General features: G+C 45.3%; 3 long non-coding RNA genes across 3 annotated transcripts in view; 2 read left to right on the top strand and 1 right to left on the bottom strand.

Moving 5' to 3' along the window:
• LOC309357718 overlaps window positions 1-17777 on the top strand; it is a 125949-nt gene that overhangs the window by 10524 nt on the left and 97648 nt on the right. The window lies entirely within an intron of this gene.
• Window positions 761-5611, top strand: LOC309357717. Its single transcript, XR_014163191.1, has 2 exons — window positions 761-3558; window positions 3966-5611. It is a non-coding gene; the product is annotated as an uncharacterized lncRNA (long non-coding RNA).
• Window positions 3257-8457, bottom strand: LOC309357723. Its single transcript, XR_014163198.1, has 2 exons — window positions 7574-8457; window positions 3257-5123 (listed from the first exon to the last, which is right to left on the bottom strand). It is a non-coding gene; the product is annotated as an uncharacterized lncRNA (long non-coding RNA).

The following is a 17777-nucleotide window of genomic DNA, read 5'->3' as shown; positions in this document are numbered from 1 at the left end:
CTTCTCTCAGATGTTGGGAGAATGCCACTACAGAGACTAACAATGTCTTAAAGATGCTGCACTCAGCAGCTGCTCCTAAGAAACAGATCACCAAAGCATCACCAATCTTTGTTGTGAACAACAGGAAGGAATCAACATTGGTTTTGGATGTTATATTTCACTGACCCAACTGTGACTGCAGCAGTGTTCGAAACTCCCATTGTTCTATGCGCATTTTGCAATAGGGAATTTCATCAGTGTGAGCAGTTTCTGAGCTCTGGGCACAATACTGCGCCTAAGATTTCAGATTAAAACTAGAGTGGAAGGAAAGGAGACCTTTTTCTGCCTCCCCACTTCCAGCTACTCTCTGAAGACTGAAGAAGAGACCCTTTTAAGAATATTAGCATGGTAGGCAAGGGAAGGACTAGACCCTGTGAAAAATGAACATAATATTTTAGATGCAGTTCATTCATTTTCAGCTTTGTATTCTTGTTATTTAAAAAGTGCACCTAGATAATCTGTTGTTGTGACAATAAGCTAGGTTTAAGGTGCCATTTAGCTCCTAGCTTTCATATCTCAGTTTCTAACACTGGACTGTAGGGTAGGTACATTTTCATACTGTACAGAATCCGGGAGACACGAATAAGGCAGAGAGCTGAATGTAACGAAAATGCAGAAAAAGCAACCTATGGGGTTTTGGAAATCCTAAACAAACAACTAGGATGAAGTCCAGCTTATGTCAGTAGGATTTACCTCCAAGTAAACTGGCTTAGGATCCAAGTACCTGGTTGCTCCTTGCCCTGAGTAGTAGAGCTGGTGCAGAATGCCTTCCGCATTCTGTTTTATGTTCACCCCAACAAAGCCCACCCCCACCGCTACTCTCCGGCAGCAGACTCTGCAAATAGGTCAGCCATATTTCTGGGGAAGATGTACACAAGGGAGGCTTGTAATAGATGAGTGCTAATCTATTTTTTGCTGTTCTAACAAAGAGAAATGCTGAATCCAATTCCAGAAAGACTGTGTGACCAAGAAAACATTAGAAAAATTAGGAAGGGGTGCGTGTGAAACATTTCGAAAAGAGCAGTTCCCTTAAAGCTAACACATTAGGAAATGTGTATGCAGACATTCATCCTGCACTGTTTCAGGATCCTGCTTTTTGCTCTAGGTAAGGGCAGTGCGCTTTCTGATTACACGCTCCACAAGGCCAGTTCTTGAATTCCCAGGCTGGGCCCCTATTTGCCAGCACCAGCCACAGCACTAGGAGGCAGCTGATGGTGATGTGAGACAATGAAGTCAAAGGCTGATATCCATGACCTTTGCAACTTGACTTTTCTTGACCTGGACCGTCTTGGCAGAGTTTTAAAAAGGCAGCCGAACAAAGCAAAACAAAACTGTAGCCTAGGTTTTTTTTACCTTTCACGTTCAGTCCTGCCTACAGGTTGCTTCTTGTCTTTTCCTATCTATTCTGCAATCAAGAGGCCGGTAGAATCCAAGTCTCACTCCAGGCTGGAAATTAGACATAAGCTGCAATTTGAAGAATGCAATTCCTTCACATAATGTGATCAGGAAGTAGAGGCCACAAAGTCAGTCTTTCTCTTTCCTCCTCCTCTTCCTTTTTTCTACTATTTCCCATAGTCTCAGGTCACTTTCCCATGTGCAGTCTTGCTGTTTGCGTATGCACAAAATATGAAGAGTTCAGATGGCAATAGCAGTGAAAACACCCAGCAAGACCGCTGAGTTGATCATACTAAATCCACGAAGTATGAAAGCCTATGTATGAGAAAAGTGGTTGTGGAAAAGTGAGGCGGTTCTTTATCACAGAATTGGGCAGCAGCTTCTGCAACACAGCAACACCATGCTGGAGGGGAGACAGCCACGGCTATTTTGCATCTGTTATTTATGCATGATTGTCATTTGAATTAAAAGTTCGAGAAGCTTAAAGCTATCAAAACTGCCACAGGGCAGGAAAACAATCTCCATCTATTAAATATTAAAACAGCTGGCACTTAAAGCAGGTTTTAAATAACCCAATTCATTCCGAGGACTACCTTAATCAGCAGAGTACTGTACAATAAATGTCTCTGTTCTGCCCCCTGCCCCTAGTACCAAATAAATACAGGTTTTGTTTGTTTACTGTCTAGACCAGTCATGGGAAGTCCTTTTTCAGTCCAAGGGGCCACTTTTGCCTTTTGGGGGCCAAATGCCAGTGGTGGGCAGGGCCAGAGGGTAAAGTTGGGTGGAGCCACAGGTGTGACACCCGCTTTGCACAGCAGGCTACATTGCAGCCTTGTGAAATCCACACACATGCACACACCACTCCCTTCAGCCTCCATCCATGCAAGAAAACAGGAAGATCATCCCGTTCCGGCCAGGCAAAAGCACACAAAGAGGGTTCAGAGTAGGGCCAGAGAGGAGTCTAGGCAGAGAAGTGGATGTTGCCAAGTGCAAATCTTGAGGACTGGATAAGGAGACCTGGGGGGTTCCCCTTCTCCAGCCTTGGAGATAAGGCTCTTAAAAAAGAATTAAAAGGAAATGTTCTTGGAGATACATAGTGAAGGGAAAGTGGGGGGGGGGAGAGAGAGGACACTGAGGGTTTAGCTATCCCTAGGATGTGTCAGATTAATATCATTTTTAGAAAAGACAATTAGGTTTGTTGACAAAGGAAATGCAATACATGGAACAAGGGGGGGGTGGGAGGGAGTCCATTGCTTGGAGCCCAGAACACTCAACTTGGAAATGACTTCAAATTCTTAAGTCAGTGAATGTTTTTGTTTTGTTTTGTTTTTTGCTGTGACTAGGCTCTTGCCCTTTGCAATCCGGAAGGAAAGGTCATTCAGCTTTGCTCACCGCAACTCTGCATCATTGGGGGATGTCAAAGAGCCTTTGCACAAGGGGCAGCAAAGAGGAACCTGTCAATCCCATTAGTCCAACAGATCAGCACAGGCAAAGCAACATCACTCGCAGAAATAGAGTGATTTGTTATCGGGCCGGCTCCATCAATAGAGATTTCTTCCCATGCACATAGCAAGGATCTCCAAAGTGACTTGTTGATGCATTTTGGGCTATCTTGGAAACAGTGAGAGTTGTCTAAACAGCCCCCTTGTTTTGACTTTGCACATGGGAGCAGCTTGCTAGAGCATTCTCATGGCCAAAATATGCTAAGTATCCCAGAGAGGACGAAATATGGGACCTTTGTCAAGTGTATTCACTGATGATATTTTGGCTTGTCCCTTTTTTCCCCTATGCTCTGTCCTCCAAACTGTTTTTCATGCGTCCACATGGGAGAAAGAAGATTGGCAAGGGGCAGCAGGGGGAACTGTCCCAATGGAGCAGTCCTGAAGCTGCTTTTGCATAGGGAGCTGATAATAAGGGCAGAGTGCTTCATGGCCAACTGGTGAAGACTTACCATCAGGAATACATATTATTCCAGAGACTGCATTAACTCTGATCACTCCAAAGGAGACTCTTACTTGCTGGGAAAACAAACATGGACCTTCAACCCCCTGCAGATGTTTTACAAAGACACCAAGCTTTTTTTAAAAAAAACAAACAAACAACAACCTTGTGTTTCCTTACCAGGTAAGTATTTGCTTTTTTGTAAAGTTCCATATCTCAATGGTCCTTGAGTCATTCTTGTTTGAGATACCTCTAAGTTTCAGTGCTGCCTTGGTAGCACTCGAGGGTGGGGACAAAAGGAGAATGAGTTAGCTCCACCTGTCATTGGCTCTAGCTTCCCCAGCCATTTGCTCTGGCTCCCCCTACTGTTGACCTCCCAGCCTTCCACCCTACCAGTCCTAATGAGCACCAGCCACCATTGCAGCCCCCAGTCTCCCTACTGACCATCCCTAGTACTAGATTGACCAGAGTAAAGGGGGGGCAGGGCATGTTTCATATTTTGTTAATAGAAGATGGCATTGTGAGCAGGGAAAGTTCATCAGGAAGGGATTCAAAAAGCTTCTGTTGATGAATTCTTGTTGTCTCCACAGCTATTAAAAGTGCAAGAGCCCTGATCTCCTTGAAAGAAAAAGATCAGTTCACTTTAACAGCAACTCCAGCAAAGACAGGGAAAAACACACAAAAAAAACGTATACGTGAAATGAAGCATGGCCTTAGTTTGGCTAGTGACCAGCACTCACCTTAGGAGTAATAGGGATTTGCAAGCAGGCAGGGGACCAAAGGTTTTCAGTGGATCAGTTCCCAGTGTTATTTGATGCCACCCTAAAACCTGATCGCCGTGAAGCTCCCTATTCACTCTTATATAATTCAGTGAAATTGATCTCCACTACAGGAGAAGAGAACAGGGTTCACTTTCACAGTGATTGTTATGTGTCTTTATTATTCACAAACAGGCTGAGAGAAACACAAGGGGTGTGTCTGTGCTCGAGGGAGGAAGAGGGTCAGTGTGTGGCTGCAGTGCAGCTGGGTGTAACTTAAGAGGTGCTTAAGTTGAACGTTTTGCTTCCTGGTCTGAGCCCTTCCCAGAAACTGTGAACCAAAACAGTGCATTTATGCCATCCTCAGTTTACACCTGTATAACGACAAAAGAGTCTTTGCTGCACTGAAGACATATTATCAGTGCTTTTTTCCTGGGTGGGTACACAGGGGTACGCATACCTCTAAACATTTTGTGAATCTTTGTATTTTTGTCCATTTACTGTATTTATTTTTCCCAATTTGAACTATAAAATGGTGATTTTCCTGAGTCAAAATGAGAATAACCCTAAACGTTTTCTTAGAAAAAAGCACTGCATATTATAGTTACAATATAGAGGAGGCATCCTTCAAAGGAACACGGCATCAACACGCAAGACACCTTAGCAGAAAATGCCACCGCAACCAAGAGCTAGCCATACAGAAAAGAAAAGAAAAGAAAAGAGAAGAGAAAAGAAGAAAAGAAAACCATAACAAGAACTTCATTCTGCATTCATGACCCCTATTTGTCAGAACATTTAAAAATTAACTTGTCTGAAGTTAGTTTGCTGTTGTCCAATACAACGTCGTCTTTTGCTCTTGCACTTTTTATGCCAGCGTTGTTATTCACCTGCTGTTATGTTTAGCCTCAGGATGTTCTTTGGTGCAGAAGCAGGTGTGGACTCATTATTCCACCTGCAGGTGCTCTGCCATGCTTTTCAAAAGCCATTATCCTGTGAATAGAATTGCAGAGATGGAGCAGTTGCGGAGCAGGGTCCCTTCTATCACCTCCGCTGAAAGTCCACCTCCCCTTCTCCATCAGACTCCTCCTGGCCCTGAACTGTTTCCAATTCAGTTGGTAACTGCAACTAAAAGAAATGGTACCTGAGTTTTCTGTTTTCCTCTTTCTTCCTCGTCTGTTTCCCCTCTCATGCCATGTCTTTAGGTAACAGGCAGCTAACGTTTCTCAGGCCTATGGCTAATCCTCTAGTCTAGGCCCTCAGGTCAAAGTGGATGCAGCCAAACTATGAATGTGGGTGTGGCTGAAGTGGGATTGTCTTGCAAATGGAGAAAATGATGCAAGAGCCTTTACTTTTAGGCATCCTGGAAAAGTAGCAATATTTAAAAACTTTTCAGGCCTTTAAAAACCTAACGTGGCATGCAGATGTGTGAAACTGAAAGTTTGCTGCTTATCCAAACAGAAATTAAATAAGTTAATGCAGTTATATCGTAAGGATGAAAAAAACTAACAAAAAAATTCCCATATGTTTGGTCACTTCTCTGCTCCTGCTACTGGAATTAAGGTTAAAAAAAAACAACATCTTGATTTCAATAGGACCAAGGCTTCATCAATATAATCTTTACCCTCGGCTATCCTCTGTCTAGATATATTAATGCACTTGGGAAGTGTACTGTTCGCAGTAAAGATAAGCCTGTAGATAGAAATCAAGCTCCAAGCTTTTTAACTGCAGATCTTAATACCAATTGCAGGTTGAAGGTGAGAGAGAAAAAGGAGGCTTAACCTTAGCAGGAAATGCTCAGTAGCAGGTGTTGTAAGTAAGAACTGAAAAGGTTTGGCAGAGATTTGTGCATTTACCCAGGACCGAGGAAGTCATGTGCTGACTGGCAGAAAAGTACATTGACAAGACAGCAATGCAATGGAAGGAAAAGAACAATATTGAGAGTACCTTGTAGGCCAAGGAAGGCCGAGCCGGGGGAAGAGTTAGGAGCTCCCTGTGGGAGCAGGGTGGGAGCTTGAGGTCCTGAGTTTTGTGAGTCACCGTGACAATACAAAGATTGCTGTAAAGCCAAGCTGGTCAGTAATGCACAAGAGACGTGCCCTTCAGCATTTTTTAGGAAGAAAACTTCAAGGCTGCTCTGTAGAGAAGTTGGCTTTCCTCAGTACAAGGCCGAAGATGTATCACAGTGCAAAGCACTAGCATTAAGAAGAGAAAGGCAGGCAATTACTGGGAAGATTAAGAAAAAGCCCAGTCGGATTCTTTTGGCAAGACTGCTGAATCATCACAACTTTATGGGCCAATTCAGGCAAATAGTCTCTGCATTGACTTTCACTGGCACAGCCTGTTGACAATAAGGCAAAACTAATTAGCCTGAAGATGTTTAACTCACAGTGAACACCAGCTTGTCTGATGAGCTTCGACTACGGAGTCCATCACCACATTTACATTCCAGGTTTCTCCTCCTCCCCATTTTGTCCTCACAACAGCTTTGTGAGGCAGGCAAGGCTAAGGAACAGTGACTGGCCCAAGGTCTCCCAGTGATTTGAAGCCTGGCCTCCAGATCCTAGCCCAGCACTCTAACCATTACACCACATGGACTCATCGTAAACCAGACGGTTTCCAGTCAGCTGATCCCACTAGACTATCATTGCATAGCCTCTGCAAACTCCACATATGTCGAGGGCAAGCTGCTAATAAATTAAATGTAAAGGTAAAGGGACCCCTGACCATTAGGTCCAGTCGTGACCGACTATGGGGTTGCAGCACTCATCTTGCTTTATTGGCTGACGGAGCCGGCGTACAGCTTCCGGGTCATGTTGCCAGCATGACTAAGCCACTTCTGGCGAACCAGATCAGCGCACGGAAACACCATTTACCTTCCCGCCAGAGCGGTACCTATTTATCTACTTGAACTTTGACGTGACCTTCTGATCGGCAAGTCCTAGGCTCTGTGGTTTAAACCCACAGCGCCACCTGCGTCCTGGGTGTAAATTCCCACTCAGCCATGAAACTCTCAGGGTTGTTATTGGGCTTGTCAAGGAGAGGCTGTAGCTCAGTGGCCGTGCAGCTGGCCCAGCCGTGCCTCTACCTGTTCCACATTGTGGACAAGGTTTTGTGGAAAGCAGCCTTGTGGACCAAATTGCCAGGATTATTTTGGCCCAGGGCTCAGATGTTCACCACCACTGCTATACACAATGAAGCTTGTTAAGTCATGACATATTCTGCTGATAGGAAATCAGGAGAGCTGTGCAGCATTGATTGGACAGGCACAGGGAGATTTTTTTTTTTGCACTGCCATTTCTGAGTAGAAGCAGTTTATTGGAGTCATCATAATTTCAGCAACAGTTGTTTAAATCACATCAATGTTTTGTGTGTGAGAGGGGGGGGAGGGAGAGAGAGAGAGAGATCAACCAACAATTACAGCACTATTGTGAAATACTGACCTGCAATTCTTGGTCTGCAGAATCACTGAGATCCTAACAGAGACCCGTAGGCAATATTAGGAATTCAAGGCTATTCTGGAGAAACACTCCCTGCCATCTGTTCTGCAGGATCAAGCGAGCTCCCTATTTTGCTGAAGAACATTGTAAATTGCTTTCTGATATGAAGCCAATGATCTTAGGAGCTTAAATAGGTGCTTCGGCCAAGTGCATACAACTGCATGAGGGAATAACTAAGAAAAGGAAAGCCTGATGAGAAGCCAGGCAATGGCAGAAGATCACACCGCTAAAATGGAGATTAGCATCTGATGCAGCAAATGTTCCAAGAGCCGGAATCTAAGCAGCCCGTGCGCACGTACATTGGGTAGGCAATTGCCACAGCTGAGGCAGGGAGCTAAAGATAAACAAAGTGGACAGCAAACCCTTCTCCCCTTCCAGTGGTCTTCTTTCCTTTGTCCTTGCCTCCTATTTCCCAGTGGGGTCGTGCAGTGCCCCTGCTGCCTGGCAGTTCTTTGTTCTGGAATCCTAGCCGTTCTGCTCTCTCCGCTTCCAAGCCTTGCTGTTTCACCACATTGACGACTGCAGGAGCCCCCATGGGAGGCTGATATATGTGGCATCCAGAATGTAAAAGGATGCTGTTTTCCAAGCAAGTCACTCTTTATTATCACAGCAGGAAACGGATATCAGAGTGAAATTTGCAGCGAATGTTTATTAGATGGTGTGTCTGCCAGAGGTGGGCAATTTTGATCACCAGCCTATTATGATGATGAATCACAGAATCTATTAATCATGGAACGGCAGGGGAAAGGAGCTGCCTCCATTTGCTCACTTGTTTTTTGGAAAAGAGCTTCCTGACTTCATTTCATCTTATTCTTTATTGTTAACATAATATTGTTTGTGATGCAAATACTCTCCATGAAGGGAGGAGGATCTGTGGGTTTGAAGAGGTTGCTCCAATTTCCATCAGTCCCTGACCTCTGGCCATGTTGGCTGCAACTCAGGGTAGCTGCAGTTCTACTGGCAAAATTAACAAAAGGAATTTCAGTAGGGACAGTAGGTTCAGCACATAGGCAGGTATAATCAGATTCAGAAATACAGGATGGGGAACACCTGGCTTGACAGCAGTACATGTCAGAAGGAACTAGGGGTCTTATAGACTACAAGCCTAACATAAGCCAACAGTGTGATGCAGCAGCAAAAAAACAAGGGAGGGTGCATCGAAAGAAGTCTAGTATCCAGATCAAGGAAAATAATAGTCCCACTCTATTCTGCGTTGGTCAAACCCCACCTGGAGTCCTGTATCCAGTTCTGCCACAATTTAAGAAGGATATTGAAAAGCTGGAACGTGTGCAGAGGAGGGCAAACAATTTTATAAAGAGTCTGGAAACATATGAGCCCACACCTAGGGACCAAGATCTCTTAACATATTTGAGGGGGCCGGGCGGGGGCCAAAATTGATGGACATGGCAATCAGTTGTTTGTCTTGTGATCAGTTATGTGAGGTTGGGCTTGTCTGCCCCCCCCCCTCAGTATTTTATTCAAGTAGACATCCCTGTCTGGAAACCATATTACTGTTTCATTATGGTGTGTCCCCTACTTTGCAGTGCACAGTCCCCTAAGTGAAGAGCTGTCAGTCCTCTCTTTGAAACAGTTGTCAGCTTGAAGAGCTGTCCAGTCCCAAGTCTAGTTAAAGAACCATAAGGGAGGAGAGCAAGAATCGCCCAGGTGCAGGATGAGGGGAGTTCGGGTTGGAGCAGCGAGGAGGGAAGGCTTCTTAGGAGACCGCGAGCCTGGGGGCATGGCTTAGCAGCATCTGCCCCAACCCAGAGCCAGCTGTATTTCTGCCCCTCCCCCCCGCCAGAAAAGATTCATAGCTAGGAGGGAATCTAAGGGAACCTAAGAAAACACACGCACTCTTTTTACGGGGAGTGCCCACTTTTTAGCCGTGACACACGCAGCCGCTGTGCCGGCGTATCCAGTGCCTCAGCCTTATGCCCAGCAGCCTCTTCTTTGATTGCGCCCTGCTCCTGCAGGTGCTAGGTTCAGGTAGTGGTGCTTTTTTGAAGACCTTCTGGTCCCTAGAGACCAGGGAACGGAGGCCAAGGCATGAGGGGGTCTTCTTAATATTCTTTTTCACACTGGCCTCATTCACTCTGGGCTCCAGGTGTTTTTCTTTATTGTCGCCAGACGGGGGCCACAGCCCCGCCACAGCATCTGCAGGTGAATTATTGTGGGGCAGCCCTTTGCTGCTATTATCTTCCGGGATGATGCCAGGCTGCTCTTGTAGAGAGACCCCTCTTCTTCTTCCTTTTCCTGCAGCCATTCAGGACTTAGTAGATCTGTACAGCGTGGTCTCGGGGTTTCCTTGCTTTTGCCTTCGTCCTCCGGGGGGCTGCCTGTTGGTCCTCTCACCATTTTCACACCCATTGATCTTCAGACTTTGCTGATTGTCACTCCCGCTTTCTCACTGTCCAATATGTTGTGATTTCAAAAATAAATTCAGGCACCAGTTTCTCCGATTCTGTTGCAGGTAAGCTACCCAAGAGCTGTTGAGCCAAGGCTGGGTCTCAACTGCCAAGTGGGGTTGGGATTCTGAGCTGGTGTCATAGACTGGTTCTGATCAGTCCATTTCCTCTAAGGGCGGGGGACCTGTTTCTGTTTAGGGTGACACACCACCCTAGAGAAAAAGGAGAAAAGCGGAGAAATCTTTTAGTTCTGTAGCAAGAAAGAATGAGCGCCAGGAGTTTTCTTTCCCCTGCCCTCCTCCATTGCAACACCTTTTCCTTTTACTCCTCCTCCTCCTCCTCCTCCTCAATATTTTTATTAAAGATTTCTTGGTTTTAAAAAAACAAACAATAAGGGAGGAGGGCAGGGGGCGGGGCTTCAAGTTGTCCGGCCCCTGGACGGCAGGCTGCGCATGCACACAGGCCAGCTGGCCATCATCTTCCCACCCATGGTAAAATGTATTGCATGTCTATTTAAGTCAGTAATTCTCTCCAAAGTGGCATCCGTCCCTTTAAATTAGCAACTGCAAACATTATGCAAATCTGTATCATCTTTTTGGTAACACATTTCCTCTTCCTTTTTTGGCCGCTCTAGGCTTTAACTTGCAGATCATCTCCTTGTGCATTCATGTTGCCTAAATAGGAAGGGTTTAAAAGAATCATAAACTGACAAAATAACTACCATTATTTTTAAATATTTTCTCCTTTATACCACATCATTTGACTTAATGCGCCTAAGAATGCTGCTCTTTCTCAACTCAATTGCCTCCATTTGCTCCAATAAATGTCTACGTGCCCACTGAGGCTCTCTCCCCCCAGTTGCTTTGGTTCTCTTGTAATAAAACACTGTTTTATTTCCACTTTCCTTTTCTTATGCAGTGAGAGGAAATAGCCTCTGTCCTGAGCTCCCTGGGGTACAACAAAACCATTTCTCCTCAGATAAATCAAGCTCTATAGCAAAATAAATTACCACGGGGTAAGCAAGTATTTGTTGGTCAGAGGGCCAGTTTACACACACAACTTTGGAGGTTTATATTCCTTCTTTTAATGAAATGATTCTCAAGGCATCTAACAAATAATAGGCATACCACACACACATACACCACCCAAAGCTCATACATATATAGCACACAGTGTCTTTGTGTTTTAAATTGCATATATTTTAACTTAGTTTGGCAATTTTATCTGTTTAGTTGTTTACTATTTGCTTGTACTTTTTTTATAATATTTTTTATTGGCATTTTTAAAATACAATACACAAAAATAAACAATATCACATATGTTTTAACATAGTTTCATAGCTTCTTTGGACTCCCTCACGTCTCCCGCTCCCACTTTCATCCCAATAATATTTCCCAGCAATTTATCGCCTTATTTCCAATCTTCATATCTAACTTTCTCTTATTACTTCTCTGATTTCAAATGCCCTATTTTCAAATCCCTAAAGTTTTAAATATAGTCCAATAATTATCCAAAAGAAATTTTTTTTTTCCCTAAATCTTACTTATGTTCATAACTCCGTCTAATTTAGTGGTGCCAAATTATTTATGATCTAGCATCCTTCTTAGCATTCAACCAAATTACAATGTTTCTGTAGATAAATCTTGAATTTCTTCCAATCTTCTTCGACCTTCTCCTCTCCCAGGTCTCGGATTCTGCCAGTCATCTCGGCCAGTTCCATATATTCTATCAGTTGCATCTGCCATTCTTCCAGTGTGGGTAAATCTTGGGTTTTCCAATGCTTAGCTACGAGTATCCTTGCTGCCTATTTGCTTGTACTTTTGTACACAAAATGCACTAACTAGTGTCTGATGCAAATATCTATCATCTATCGACTGATCGATCGATCGCACAACGACAGCACATGCTTCCCTGAGGTCTTGCTCTCTGAGAGCAGCTGCCAGCCTGAGTTGTGGATGCTTCCACCAGTGGGAAGATGTTTCAAACCGGGGCTCTCAGCAAGCAGGCTCCAGCTCCTTAGGTCCTGTGCCACCAGCTTGGTTTCTATAGGAAACCTGCGAGACTCAGCTTTGTGGCCTGAGGGCTGCACCTAGCAAGGCCATAGCTCAGAGGGCACAGCACCTGCTTTGCATGCAGGAGGTCCCAGGTTCAGTCCCTGGCTCTCCAGGCAGGGCTGGGGAAGACCCCTGAGGAGCTGCTGCCATTCAGCGCAGACAGTACTGAGCTCAACAGAAAGCACCTTCCTGCATCGCCCTGCCTGCATGTTGGCACGGGCCCATCCTGGTTGCCCAGGCCTCATCAGAGCTTCTCCTTCAGCCAGAGTAACCTGTCTCTGCTGCAAGAGTCCTCCCTCCCTCACTGCTGCAAGAGTCCTCCCTACACCAGTGTGGTGTAGTGGTTCAGAGCGGTGGACTCGTAATCTGGGGAACCGGGTTCGCGTCTCCGTTCCTCCACATGCAGCTGCTGGGTGACCTTGGGCCAGTCACACTTCTCTGAAGTCTCTCAGCCCCACTCTCCTCACAGAGTGTTTGTTGTGAGGGAGGAAGGGAAAGGAGAATGTTAGTCACTTTGAGACTCCTTCGGGTAGTGATAAAGCGGGATATCAAATCCAAACTCTTCTTCTTCTCTACACACCTGCTCTCTTTTGCTGGTTGCTGTCTTGGATCTTGGCGCCTGTCTAGTTTTCGTTGCTACGCTTCTGCCTCTGACCTCCACTTTACAGCACAGGAGGGGAGAGATGCTCTTGTGCTTGAATCCTGCTTGCGTGTTTCCCATAGGCATCTGGTTGGCCACTGTGAGAACAGGAGGTTGGACTGGACAGACTGTTGGCCTGATCTTATGTTCTTAGGTTCCTTTGTTCCTGTGCACAATATACTGGTACCTCGGGTTAAATATTTAATTCGTTCTGGAGGTCCGTTCTTAACCTGAAACTGTTCTTAACCTGAAGCACCACTTTAGCTAATGGAGCCTCCTGCTGCCGCCACGCCTCCAGAGCACGATTTCTGTTCTCATCCTGAAGCAAAGTTCTTAACCTGAAGCACTATTTCTGGGTTAGCGGAGTTTGTAACCTGAAGCGTATGTAACCTGAGGTACCACTGTATGTGCAAACTGGAATTGTTTCTCAAAGGCCTTATTTGAGGGGGGAAACGGTTGACCCAGCACTTTGACACATTCCAGGTGGATGAGTTTAAGCTGCAGGCTGGTTTAAGGTCACTGATTGAGCCTCCCAGCAAGGAACAGACTTTGCTGTAACCCAGGCTGGTTTTGCTGGAGAAGTGCGTGTTCTGGCTTCCCCTGAAGATTGTGTGTGTGTGCGTGCGCACGCACGCTTCATTTCTTAATCTGCTTTTTCTTCCCAATGCAAACATGAATTAAACAAAATTGAGATAACTCTGCAGGAGCATAGATTAGCTCTAGCTCCTGGGCATAGCTCTTGGCTCCCCTCCAGTGGTGAAGAGGTAGATTCTGAAGCACAGGAGCTTAACCTGAGAGCCTTTGCCACGCCCTCAAGGAGAGCAACCAAGGAGCTGTGTCAAACCATTACACACATACCAAAGAGAAGCAGCACATAGGATAACACATAGGCTATTGGGACCAGTATGGCTGCAATCCTATTCCTGGCAATGAGCTCCCTTGAACTCAGCAGTGCTCCCTTTTGATTGCCCAGGTTCCTTCTGTAAAACTTAAGTGAGATACCTTCCATCAGCTGAAACACAACCTTGATCTTTCAACCAGAACTGCAAAACATCTTGTAAAGAACTTGAACTGCTATTTGAAGTAGGAACTCCGTCAAATAAAACTAGGGCTTGGATATTTTCTCAATTCTCTGACTTCTTCTGTGCTAATCTCTCACAGGCAGGGATAATGAATCTTTCAAGTTCTGTTCTAAGCAAACTTGAAAGACTCATTATCCCTGCTTTCCATTGCCAGGGCAAGTAGGATCCATCAATGGTCCTGGCACTCCAGCAGATGGCATCACTGCTGTTGTGCTGGAAAATACAGCTAGGCTATGATGCTCCATGCTCCTCCTCCTCTGTATCACAACTCCCTTCTGGCCGCTGCCTATGGGGGTAGTTTGAAGCATGCCCAGAGTGCTCCCAACCACCACCATTTTTAAAACCAAGCTCTCATTCTTGTCACCCATTTAAAAGCATTGTAAAACAAAACCACAATATTGTGGCGTTCAGTTAGTTTGGGAAGTTGGATACTAGACTCCTGGCCTTACATGGTTCTGGCCTTAATGTGTTTTGACGATGCATTAAGTATGCTTTCTTAAAACCCCTCCTTCTCAGGAAAAATAAGACCAAATATAGCTGTCATTTCACTTATTTATTATTAATAATTTCTATTTTATTTTTAGTGCTCAAAAGAGCGTTAAAATCCCCAAAGCCTCGTGAAGAGAGGCATTAGTGGTCTCGTCTTACCAGAGGGCATGGAAGAGGGTTGTGAAGGAACCAGGAGATAATGGTTTGCCCAAAGCCATCCAATGGGTTATTGGATGGAGCAGGATTGTAAATCCAGACTCCTGGGTCCAAGCCTAGTACATTATCTGTTGGATCACAGTTGCTGTCTTCAACAGTTTGTATCAAATGCCACAGGCGGGTGGGGGAAGCGATGTGTAAATGGGAATGCAATACCCCTTGTGCTCACTGTGCAAATTGGATCTCAGTGATAGTGACATTCACACCAGACATTTAAAGCACTATGATGCCACTTCAAACAGTTGCGGCTTCCCCCAAAGAATTATGGGAGGTGTAATTGGTCACAGGTGCTGAGAGTTGGTAGGAGACACCCCTGTTCCCCCTCAGAGCTACAATTTTCAGCCTAAAGACAGAGTGATTTTTAAAGCACTCTGGGAATTGTAACTTTGGGATAGGAATAGGGGTTTCCTACAGATATCTCCAGGTGGGGCTGGGAACGTTCTCTGCCTGAAACCCTGGAGAGCTGCTGATAGTCATCATACTGAACTAGATGGATCAATGGTCTGGTTCCTACACTTGACAGCTAATAATAAAATGGGCCTTATGCTATGTACTTCTGGTTGTTGGTATTAATATATAATGGATCAACACAGCTGCCTGTATCTTTGGACTCTCCTTGGGGACATGGATGAGCTATCATGATGAGTTCCTGAGCTTCATGATTTACCAACATACCGTTGGAATTATGATTTTAAAAACCTGGGTGGAAATTAATCTGCACCAAGGTCTTCTCCAGATGAATGGCATGTGAAACTGCTCTATAGTGAGTTTAGAGCATTGGTCCACTGTCAATCCCGATGACAACTCTCCAGAAATTCAGGCGTCGTCTTTCCAAGCCCTGTTCCATGAGAACCTTTTCACTGGGGATGCCATGCCATATATTAAACCTGGGACATTCTGCATGGAAAGTTGATGGTTGGGGCTTCAAAGTGCAGCCCTGGGGCCCCCTGTGCTGCACTTTGAAGTTCTAACCATCAGGTGACCCATTGGTGCTTCAGAAGCTCCTTTTACCTGCCTAAGCATGGTGTCATATACAATGCCAAGTGATTGGCAGGTGGGCATGGCTTGGCCTGGTGCTAGAGGTTCCCCACCCCGCCATATACTGTATGCTCTACACCAACCTGGCACCCTGAAACAGCAGCCAGATGCTCACCTTTTGAGCATTAACCCTTTGACTGTAAGTAAGAGCTGAATATTGGGATTGGGAACTAACCAATGGAAATGTCTGGTGCTGGTTTCTTTTGAAAACCAGAACTTTCCTCCGCATGAAAAAAAGGAGTCAGTCTTGAACCCAGGGCTTTTTCTAAGCTGGAACTCACAGGAACCTCTTTCCATGGTGCTGGGGAAAGTGGTCGAAGAAGAGAAGTCCTCTCCCTAAAAAAAGCTCAGCAAGTTCTGGCACCTCTTTTTCTAGCAAAAGAAAGCCTTGCTTGAACCCAACATTGGCCTGGCCTCCTCTCAGCCACACTGCCCTGCCTCCCTGATAGCTTACACAGCCATTCATGTATTCATGAATGAACAGCCCCAGTGATCTGGCTGTGTAAACACATGAGGACAGTTATTTGCACTGGGCAAATTTATACTCCCGGATTGCTTTCATTCTGATGAGCTCCTTGTTCGCTGTGGTCACACTTTCTGTTTCCACATTGAAGAGAGGGTGCTACCACAGAAAAGCAGACCAGGCCTCTAATGTATTTTGTTCAGAGCAGCCAAAAATTTGCCCCCCTCCCTGCACCATCAACTACTTACTTGCCGACACAGAGGAACGTTGTGCCTGCCATGTTAAGTCACTGAAATTGTAAATGCTTGTATGCATCACTATGTGTTTACATTTGATTAGCTGGTAACTGAATTCTAGGGAGTTCTCTAGTAGTTCTCATGTGATTGGCTAACATTGGTCACAGGGGAGATAGCTAGTGAAGGAGAGACTTCATTTTATGTGAAGCAAGATGACTGTGTTTTAAGATCCACTGTGAACACTGCTAAGTTGAATAGAGTGTTGGAGTGTTTCTTCTCTGCTTGAAAGAAAGACAGCAAAATTGCAGGAGAAGGTAAAAGTGGAAATCTCTCATAGGAGCTGCAAGGCATGGCCTAATTGAGATACAGAAGGCTGAGTGCTGAGCTCTGGAAAGAGAGGAAAATACAGTTGTTTGGAAGTTAGAAGAAGAGACTGTAAGACTTGGAGTAGCATGTGGCCATAAATATATTGTAATTCCTCTATATGTTTCTGCAAATAAAGTTTTGAATGTTAAAGTTTGGACATGGACTTAATTTCCAAAGAAGGGTATAAGTCATATATACAATTTGAGTTTCTTAGTTGAGATTTTGCTACTCTTACTTCAACATGCCTCACACCCTCTGTGCCAGAGTTCCCAGCTCACACCAATCCCCTGTGTGATTCTGTGCACATGAAGTGATGGGGTATCCAAACCTTTGGGGGCCAGTGGGCACATTTGTAGTTTTGAGGAAGTGCTGTGGTCTTCAGTCACAAAATGGCAGTCGTGGGGGGGGGGATGTGGGAGGATCACACAAAATGTCTGCCGCGTCTAAAGCAGCAGGAAAAGAAACACAAAATGGTGTGGGCAGCTGCTCTCATGCTCCCTCAGAGAGAGACGTCCTTTTCCCCTCTCCTCCCTTCAAAGGAAATGTCAAAATGTGTGGAACAGAGACTCCCTCCCCACACACACTTGTCTCTTTGGGGCTGCATCCTTTTCACAAAAGCCCTGCAGTACAAGATCGGAGCTACTGCAGGAACTTTCTTTAGCATTAGGCTAAGATCCAAAGAGCTTTTTAGACACACCCGAGGGCTTAGGCATGTTTCACAGGATTTTTTCCCCCACTTTCCCCATTTGAACAGCAGCTCCTTCCCTCCCTCCTTCCTTGCCATTTCACAAAGTAATTTTGAAAGATGCTTCACAATCCAGAGAGGCTTGCTATGTGGCCTGGCATGCTTCTGACTCAGGACAAGGCTGTGTCGTATGTCATCCACAGTGCATAGTTGAACTATGGAATTCACTCCCACAAGACGTAGTGATTAGCAGCTGACTTGGATGGCTTCAAGAGTGGATTAGACAAATTCACAGAGGAGGATATCAGTGGCTACTAACAGCCATGCTCTACCTCCACTGTTGGCGAACTTGTGGCCCTCCAGATGTTGGTGGCCAGCAACTTCATCCTCCTTGACCATTGGCAATGCTAGCCAGGGCTCCTGGGAGTTGGGAGTCCAGCAACGTCTGGAGGCCCACAGGCACCCCAACCCTG

The sequence above is a fragment of the Podarcis melisellensis genome (genome assembly GCF_964234715.1).
Source record: "Podarcis melisellensis genome assembly, chromosome: 15".
Lineage (NCBI taxonomy): Eukaryota > Metazoa > Chordata > Lepidosauria > Squamata > Lacertidae > Podarcis > Podarcis melisellensis.
This window is presented reverse-complemented; position numbering and strand designations above follow the sequence as displayed.